We start from the raw sequence: 9,365 nt of genomic DNA, 5'->3' as shown, positions 1-9,365 counted from the left end.
GAATGGATAAAGAAGATGTGGTACATATATACAATGGAATATTACTCAGCCATAAAAAGAAACGAAATTGAGTTATTTGTAGTGAGGTGGATGGACCTAGAGTCTGTCATACAGAGTGAAGTAAGTCAGAAAGAGAAAGACAAATACCGTATGCTAACACATATATATGGAATCTAAGAAGAAAAAAAAAAAGGTCATGAAGAACCTAGGGGTAAGACAGGAATAAAGACTCAGATCTACTAGAGCATGGACTTGAGGATATGGGGAGGGGGAAGGGTAAGCTGTGACAAAGTGAGAGAGTAGCATGGACATATATACACTACCAAACGTAAAATAGATAGCTAGTGGGAAGTAGCCGCATAGCACAAGGAGATCAGCTAAGTGGTTTGTGACCACCTAGAGGGGTGGGATAGGGAGGGTGGTAGGGAGGGAGACACAAGAGGGAAGAGATATGGGAACATATGTATATGTATAACTGATTCACTTTGTTATAAAGCAGAAACTAACACACCATTGTAAAGCAATTATACTCCAATAAAGATGTTAAAAAAATCCGACTCTTTACTATTATCATTATAGTAATTATAGGCTGGATTTTGTTGAAAGTTCGAAATAATTCCCTTTCTAATGCAAAGATGTTGCTAATTATATGAAAATAGCATCCATCAGACCTCTATACACATCCTTCTCTAAAGACCTCCAGATATATTCTTTCTAGAAGGATGAGCCATGTTGAAAAGTATGCTGGAAATCAGATGAGTAATCCAAAATGAAGATTTAAATTTAAGAGTTACCAGGACAGAGATGACAGCTGAAATTAATCCAAGGCCTGAATCAAGAATATACTTGTACTGGAATTTTGAAAACAGAGAGCATGGGAAAGTCAGAAGCTTGTAATGAGGCTCTGCACATGGTTTAAGTGTCCACTCAGAAAACTGACCTGTGCTCTGCATTAATTCCCGGGCTACACTCACTCTTCATGGAAACCACACTGGTTATGTTTAAAGACACATTGCCCACTTACCCAATACAGGTAATCTGTCCCTAGGTATTCCTTACCTCCCCCTTCCTGCCAAAACCTTGTACACAGAGGAGGTGTGCCTAAAAGTTACTCTCCTCCTGTAACACATTATTTACTTCTCAACTAGGGTTTCCAGGTTTAGCAAATAATAATATAGGTTACCAGGTAAATTCGAATTTCAGACAGACAACAAATAATTTTTAGTATAAATATGGCCCCAATATTGCATGGGACATATTTATACTAAAAATTACTTATTAGTGATGAATTTCAAATTTAATAGAGCATCCTGTATTTTGTTTGGCAACCCTATTCCCAGCCCCTATTCAGAAACAGTTCAAACCAAGTTATGTATACAGGAATATAATTCATTCATAGTTCAGGAGCCCAACTTCACACATATGGTGCTTCAATTTGCACCTGGCACACTCCATATATCACCTGGAGATAACCTTTCATTAGGATAAAAAAAATTGAGTAGTTCTTAACCTTCAGTCTTCAGATGCACAAAGTCCAAAGCTCCCACTGCCACATTAGGTTTTGCTGACACTGACTAGCAAATTTTCTGCTGACAGAAGACGGTTCTCACAGCAGGAAAGGCTCCTTTTAGCCTGACACTCCCAGCTCTCTTAACCGACACGCCTAGCTTCCAGAACGAAGACAGCTGATCATGCCTTCTTCAGGCCTCAGCAATTATTTCACCAGGCAACAACAAAAAGAGACCCTTAAGAGACAGCAAACTCTAAATAATCACCCTATGATGACTCCCAGGAACATTGACTATCAAATGAGGAAGGACTGGTGGACTCAGAAGGCAGAAGCTTCTGCTGCTTCTTTGTAAACCTGGGAAACAGAAAAGGCTCAATGACCTTCACCTTCTGTGCATCTCTGGGGTCTCTATTCTCCCCTCCTAGAAGAACAATTGGACAAAAGGTAGTGGTGGCAACTGGAGAGACCTTAAGACCCTTCCCCTCATCATCTGACCCCTAAAAGCATAAATTAGAAAACAGATTCAAGATAAATCTCCCTGCCACCCTTCCAGTGCAAGTGCCACCTGTAAGCCACTTCACCAGAGAAAATCTAAAGCTACCTCTGCCCTTTTATATTGATATATCTGTGTGCAGAAAGGTACTTTATGATCAAAGAGACTGCTTATACCCTGGGCTTCATATACAGAACTGTTCAACGGCAGAAATCATCTTTACCTCCCCGAAATTTTCACATACCTTTCCCTCCCCTAGAAAAACGTCTTTCTTGCTCTACAAGAAAACCCAATCTCGGTTCCTGGGGTGTCACTTCCTTCTGAATTATGCTGAGAGAAAAAAAAATCAAATGTCCTTTTGTACCTTGAAAAGCAATTGCAGACCCTATAATTCTTTTTTTTTCCCTTATGTAATTTATACATCAGCTTTAAGTGAAATACACCCTCTACAAATTTGCTTTGTATGTGGAAGACAGCATCTTCAGCTCTGACCTTGTTCCTTGTAAATAAGGAAACTGAATTCCCCATCCACAAGAGAACAAATCACTTTATCTTCTGGATAAATGAGTCAGTCATTTACTTGCGTAAAGATGACTTTCTCATTGGAAAGTCGGGTTGTGAAGTAGTTGTTCTAAATCACTTTATAGCATCTGCATAGTAAATTGAATAGTTTTTCTTTAGTTTTCCTTTGGAAGGGGGCCAGTTCTGTTATATAGTCTATTGGGTAGCAACAAAAATGTTTAAAGTACCAACCATCCACCAGTAGCCAACTGAATCTTAAATCTCTTTAGCATACAGCCAACCTAGAGGAGCTCAGAGGAGCAAAACAGAACTGAATGAGAAGATGGTAACTGTGGATAGAGTGTTCCCTGGAACACATAATTGTATACTATTCTACAGGAGAGTAGAGCCACCAAAGTAAGGCTGGTAGGAAAGACTCCTACAATGGACCAAGAGTACATTTTGGGAGGAGGAGGAAAGGAAATGATTTTGTTGAGCACCTACTAGTCTCAGTGATTTACATGTCTTACTCACTCCTCAGACAATCCTGAAAAGTTGATATTTTTCTCTTCATTTTCTCTTGGATCTGAGAGATTAAGGGACTTCAAAATCACACAGCAAGTAAATGGCCAAGCTAGAATTCATATCCATGGTTACTAAGCCCCTGTTCCTACCCCTCCTCGCCGTTATCTCTCAGAGAACTGCCTTTGTGAACAGGACCCGGGGCCTTCCTCACATTTGCAAGACTTCTTGCAGGAACAGAAAATCCATTTAAAGGCCTATTGCCCCTAGTCTGGCACGTCTTTAAAAAGCACTAACTTCACTTTCAATGCAGTTTTTCATCATAATTGTCCCACAAACCTCAAGAACTTGCATCTCCAGGGGAGGGGTGTTCTGCTGCCCAGAGCCACAGGGAGGCCAGAATAGCTACCAATCCTTTGTGCACAATAAGCTGCAGGGGTTCACGAAGGCAATGTCTCTAGTTCAGTGCTTTTAATATAGTTACACTCCCCAGCTCCACAGATAACATTGTGATAGGATTTCTTTCTAAAAGTAAAGTTTTCAAATGCTTGTGCTCTCCAATCCCAGAAGGAAGTGCTTTCATTCTATTATACCAGAGGTCTAGCCAAGTAAGTTTGGCAAGGAAGTGAAAGAAATCTTTAGGAATCAGGCAGAGGGCATGTCTTTGAGGAAGCAATTGTTTGAGGTTGGGAACTTTAAAGATCCTTCCTGATTGGTGAAGACCACGTTGACTCTAAAACTGATGAGGGAGAAACGATGAACACCCTTGGGAACGTCTTCGGAAGGGGAGGCAGGTGCGCTCCTAGCTTGACCACTGCTGTTCTCCAGATCAGCAGCCCCATGCGGAGCCTTGCAGGAGCCGCTTCCCTTCACCTGTGAGCCAGGAGGAAGCAAGCCTCCAGGACCAGCCTCACGCTCCACAGTCCAGAGTCACCTGTGGCTCCACCCCACCAGCAGCACGCTCCTGGGGAGGATAGCAGCAGCCTAAACCCTTAAGTGGCTCTTACAGGGGAATGGGGAGAGGGTCTTTTACTTACTTTTGCAGAGACCTGTTTCATCCATAGTCAACCACCAGGGGGATTCAGAGTAAAACTCAACATTTAATCTCTGGGCATTCTCACACATTGTCTCTCCTGGTTGGAAAGGCCCCTGTGGGTAAACCAGGCCCAGGAGCACGGATTCTACTGCTCAACAGATATGTAATGATAACAGTTATAGTCATCTTTTGTTTACAGGTTGCCATGACCAGAAATGATAAACACTTCCTTTTTTTTAAGAAAGATTTTTTTGATGTGGACCATTTTTAAAGTCTTCATTGAATTTGTTACAATATTGCTTCTGTTTTATATTTTGCTTTTTTGGCCGTGAGGCATGTGGGATCTTAGCTCCCCAACCAGGGATTGAATCTGCACCCCCTGTATTGAAAGGTGAAGTCTTAACAACTGGACAGCCAGGGAAGTCATGGTAAACACTTCTTAAATATTATCTTGTTTCATTCTCAGAACAACCTTAGGAGAAGGATATTATTATCCATGCCCTCTGTCCTTCTCTACCCTCTTCCCTGGAAGGAAGGTAGCTTTACAGCATAAATATACACAAAATTATGCATTATGAAGTGAGCTGTATTAGAAAGAGATCGATTGTCTTCTAGAAGTCCCACTATGAAGAATGACCACTCTAGTGAGATGTGGGTAGAGAAGAAAGGGGAGGTAGTCCAAGGAAGAGATATTTATAGATGCAGGATGAAGGCTGAGGTGAGGAATTGGCGGGGAGACTTTGTGAGGACTGACAGTGACTCCAGAAAGAGTAAGAAAATGTTTGGCACCATCCTCTGGGCTCTGAGTATATCTGTGGTGTGCTATGAGTAACATTAATTTCTTTCTAGTGAAGGACCTGGTCTGCATATTATTGCCAAGGCATAAGAGTATATCCATTTCACAGGGAAGGAAATTTAGGCTCAAGAAGCAAGTAATTTATTCAAAATCACACTCTTAGGTGAGTGGCAGGACCCAAATTTGTTTGACATCCCCCTCCAAATTCCATGCTTCTCTATTCTTGACATGCATAGCATGGCAAGTCTAGAATGAATGAGTTATGAGTGATAAAGCAGAGGTAAAATTTTTAAATAGGGACCATTTCATATGTAATTTATTTTTATTTTTTATTATTTTATTTTTTTTTGCGGTACGCAGGCCTCTCACTGCCGTGGCCTCTCCCGTTGCGGAGCACAGGCTCCGGATGCGCAGGCCCAGTGGCCATGGCTCATGGGCCCAGCCGCTCCGCGGCATGTGGGATCCCCCCAGACCGGGGCACGAACCCGCGTCCCCTAGCATCGGCAGGCAGACTGCCAACCACTGCGCCACCAGGGAAGCCCTTCATATGTAATTTAAAATGCTGGGTTGTATACTCACTCTAGAGATTGTTAATATCTATTGTTTCAGCCAAATCTAGATACCAGTGTGTATGATCCAGAAAATGGATGCAAACTAAGCAGTAGATATTCATAGCTAAAAGCTATGGATCACTGTACTTTAAATAAAAGTTGCTGAATTTTTCATAGAATATAACCATTTGATTTTATTTCTAAGGCTGAAATATGTATAACAGTTCAAGTAAGAAAATATTCCTTCGATCCAACCTTAGCATGAAAAAGTATTTTAAAATTCCAAAGCCTACTGATCAATGAGAAAATTGCAAGGAAGGTGAGAATTAACAACTGAGGTCAAACAACTACCTTCAACAGTAGATTTCATGAATATTTTTTCAGGCCATTTAGGTAGCAGTCTTTCCTCAAAATTTATAGAGAAAATATAAGGGTTAAGCGTTGTCCTAATTCTCGACCTTTTCAGACATACCTTGACCAAGATCCAGAGGCAAAAACAAGTAACAGCTAAAGACTTGGGAGAAATATAAAATTTGGTTTGGGAAAAAAGAGAAGCCTTAGGTACAAACTGATACGGAGATTTAAGGATTTAATGGGATGCATAGGAGTTATTCCAGGTCAGGAATAAGAAGCAGAGGATTAGTTTCGAATATTTACCAAAAAGAAAAAAAAGTGGGAGGGACTCAGGAGGGGCTCAGGGGTGGGAGGGGGAGGTGTTCCAAAATCAAAGAGACACCCAAGGAAGGGAGTGCTGTAGAATCTGCCTTCATGGAGATTTGCAAATAGAACAAGAGCACTATTTCTGCCTAGAGCCTTGAGAATTAAACAAAATGACCTCTTTAGGTCTTTTCTTGTGTTGTGATCCTTTAGGTTTAAATACATTTCCTGGGCAATGTCATAAAACACAGCAGAAACTGCTAAATCTAAGGGCTTAGGTTCAGGAGTCAGACAGACCACATTCTGAATCAAACATATGACTATTAACTTTTAATGGGCTTGAGCCACCCAGCAATCCTATTACATTTCCCAAGTCCATTTGCTCCCCAAGGTAAACATCTCACACCTTCACCTTTGCCCTTAAGTCTTCAAACCTCTTCTCCAACCACTTCTCATTCTTTACTGAGAAAATAGAAGCAATCATAAGAGTACTTATATAAACTCTTATTAACATATCTACCAACAGCCCTGCATCTGGGCACACAGGCGCTGCCTTCCCTCCTGCTATGATGGATGGACTGTCTGTGTTACTAAGACCAACACCTCCATTTGTGCACTAGATCCCATCTTCAAGATGGCGCTCCAATAATTACCTGCAGCAAATTTTCTCCCCTTCCTAGAACACTCCCATCAGCCAACAAACATATCAGCCATCATTCCCTTCTAGCTACTCTTGCATTACAAGAAAATGCCTCAAACCCCTCACTGTTTTCACTTCCTTTTATCCCTTTTTCCTTTGAATCCACTTTAATTAACCTTTTCTCACCAGTGATCCACCAAAATAACTCTTGTTGAGGTTCCCAATAAAATCCATGTTGTCTAGTCCAATGGCAACTTCTTAGCCCTCATCTTATTTGAAATGCCACCTATATTCAACCCAGCTGATTCCATATCTTCCTTCCTCATGTTCTAGCTTGGATTCCAGGAAAACATTCCATCTTGATTCTCCTCCTAGCTCAAGGACTTTCTACAGTTTCCTTCACTGATTCCTTTTCATCTACCCAAACTCTAGTTGGAGTGCCCCATAGCCCAGTCCTCTGGTCACTTCTCCTCTCTCTCTACCCCACTTCCACTGTGGGTCTAAGCCACCCTTATCTCTTATCTAGATAACTGTACTACCTTTGCCCCTCTCCCTCGTAGAGTTATTCTCCAAAAGGCAGTCAAAAGGAACTTTTTGGAACATAAATCAGACTTTTTTCTCCCTCACTCAAAATCCTTCAGTGACTTACTCTCTCATTCAGAATAAAAAACCAAGGATATCAGCACAGTCTACAGGGTCATATATATGGTCTGCAAATCACCCTCATGCTTCTCTGACTTCTCCTCCACCTTTCTCACCCCACTTCAGGCACTCTGGCTTCCTCAGACATGTTTAGTCCTCTCCTACCTCAGGACCTTTGCACCTGGTTTTCCTTATATCTAGAATGCTCCCCCCACCACCACCCCTGCCCACCCCCAGCTATTCACATGACTTGCTCCTTCATATCCTCGTCTTCTCTAATCAGCCTTTGTAAAACAGCACATATATAAACACCAAAGAAAGCCCACATTCTATTATTATCTTTACCTTGCTTTACATCTCCATAGCACTTACCATATCAGAGTATATTTATTAGTTTGTTGTTTTGTTTTTCGCACTGTCTCCCACTAGAAAGTGTCTTCCATGAAGGCCTTTGTTTGGTTCATTGCTCTATCTCCAACTCCTAGAACAGTTCCTGGCACAAAGTAGTGCTCAGTGAATACTTGTTAAATAAATGAATGAATGAACTTGACCACTTACTCTGTGTGACTTTAGGAAAATATCTGAATTCTATCACCTTTTAAATGAGGATAATGCCAGCCCCTACCTCAGAGATTATTATAAAATAAAATTAAATAATATGTAGAAGCCTATTTAGAGCTCAACAAAGGACATTATTGTAACACTATTATTTGTTATCCTATTCCTAATCAACATAATCTTTCGAAATTTTCTATAAAATTAAAGTTCCAGGACATTATGAGTATTACATAAAATTTTAAGGAAAAAAATTACTTAATCTTTCATTAAAATACTGACAACCAAGAGAAAATTCCTTACTGAGATCACATAAATCATTGAACTCATCATGTCTACATTGGAACTTTCTGTGGGTTGTCTATCTGGAATTTTCTGAGTGCTCTCCCCTTAAATTCTTTAGTGGAACTTTTCTTTCAACTAAACTTCACACTGCAGGACTTCAGACAAGTCTCTGACATTTTACCAAGGTAGGAGGTAGAACTTGGCTGTGAATTTAGTAAAACTTCTATCAACTAGCTTTCTGTGACCCTACATTAGTTAGCTGGTTTATACATAAAACTCCTCTGCTACGTTACGTGTTAATTAATTATTTTTAAATGAGTGAGATCCTAGGTAAATTATCATTTGATTTCTTTATTTAAGGTGAAATGCATTTTGGTTTCCAAATTAATGACCGTCATCAACCTAATGCAAAACTCTCTCTTCCATGTGCCTAGAGAACCCTTTATTCCTCTACCTTGTCATTTACCACGGAATATTAAAGTTATCTCTTTGTGTGTCTGTCTCTCTCACTAGCTCCTAAGCTAATTGAGGATAGTTACCATGTCTTAGTCATGCCAGTATTGGTAATATCTGGTCCCTGCTAGCCCATTAGAGATTATCATTAAATACTGTTTAAAATAAAGGCTGTGCAGTGTCATACTATAAAGCTAAACACTAGCACCAAATGAACCAAGGTTGAATACTGGCACTGCCTCTGTGTGAGGTCAGACAAATTACTTAACTACTCTGTGCCTCAGTTTCCTCCTCTATAGAATAGGGATGATGATATTATTTACCTTATCAGATTGTTACAGAATTAAATAAATTAAATTAAGAAGTGTAAAATGCTTATAACAGTGTGCTTAATAAATAGAATTCATTATAATAAATATGACTATTAGTTCTTAATAAATGTTAGCTTTCATTAAACCAGAAAACCGAGTGGCCCTTTCATGTCTACAAACTAATTCCAGAGCAGGCTCAATCATCTTTAGAGCAAACATTCTGCTTAAGAGACGGCAAGGCCTGCGTCCACACCGTTCACCTCTCCTGCAGACATAAAGTGGCCTTCTGATCTTTTTCACTCAGTCCCCCAGGAAGCCACTACCAGTTCGCTGGTGTTCACACAAGACATGGAAAATTATCTACTATCTTGCTCTCCTTCTTTGCTCTCAGCCCCAGATTTCAAACAAACTTG

General features: G+C 40.4%; 1 protein-coding gene across 1 annotated transcript in view; it reads right to left on the bottom strand.

Annotated features, from left to right (window-relative positions):
* The window catches only part of ASB4 (ankyrin repeat and SOCS box containing 4), a 107,564-nt gene that overhangs the window by 9,463 nt on the left and 88,736 nt on the right, over window positions 1-9,365 (bottom strand). The window lies entirely within an intron of this gene.

This window comes from Aethalodelphis obliquidens, unplaced genomic scaffold, assembly GCF_003676395.1.
Source record: "Aethalodelphis obliquidens isolate GAN/ISIS:26980383/991018 unplaced genomic scaffold, ASM367639v1 scaffold5, whole genome shotgun sequence".
Taxonomy (NCBI): Eukaryota; Metazoa; Chordata; class Mammalia; order Artiodactyla; family Delphinidae; genus Aethalodelphis; species Aethalodelphis obliquidens.
Note: the sequence above shows the minus strand (reverse complement) of the source record. Positions and strands in the feature narration are given on the sequence as shown.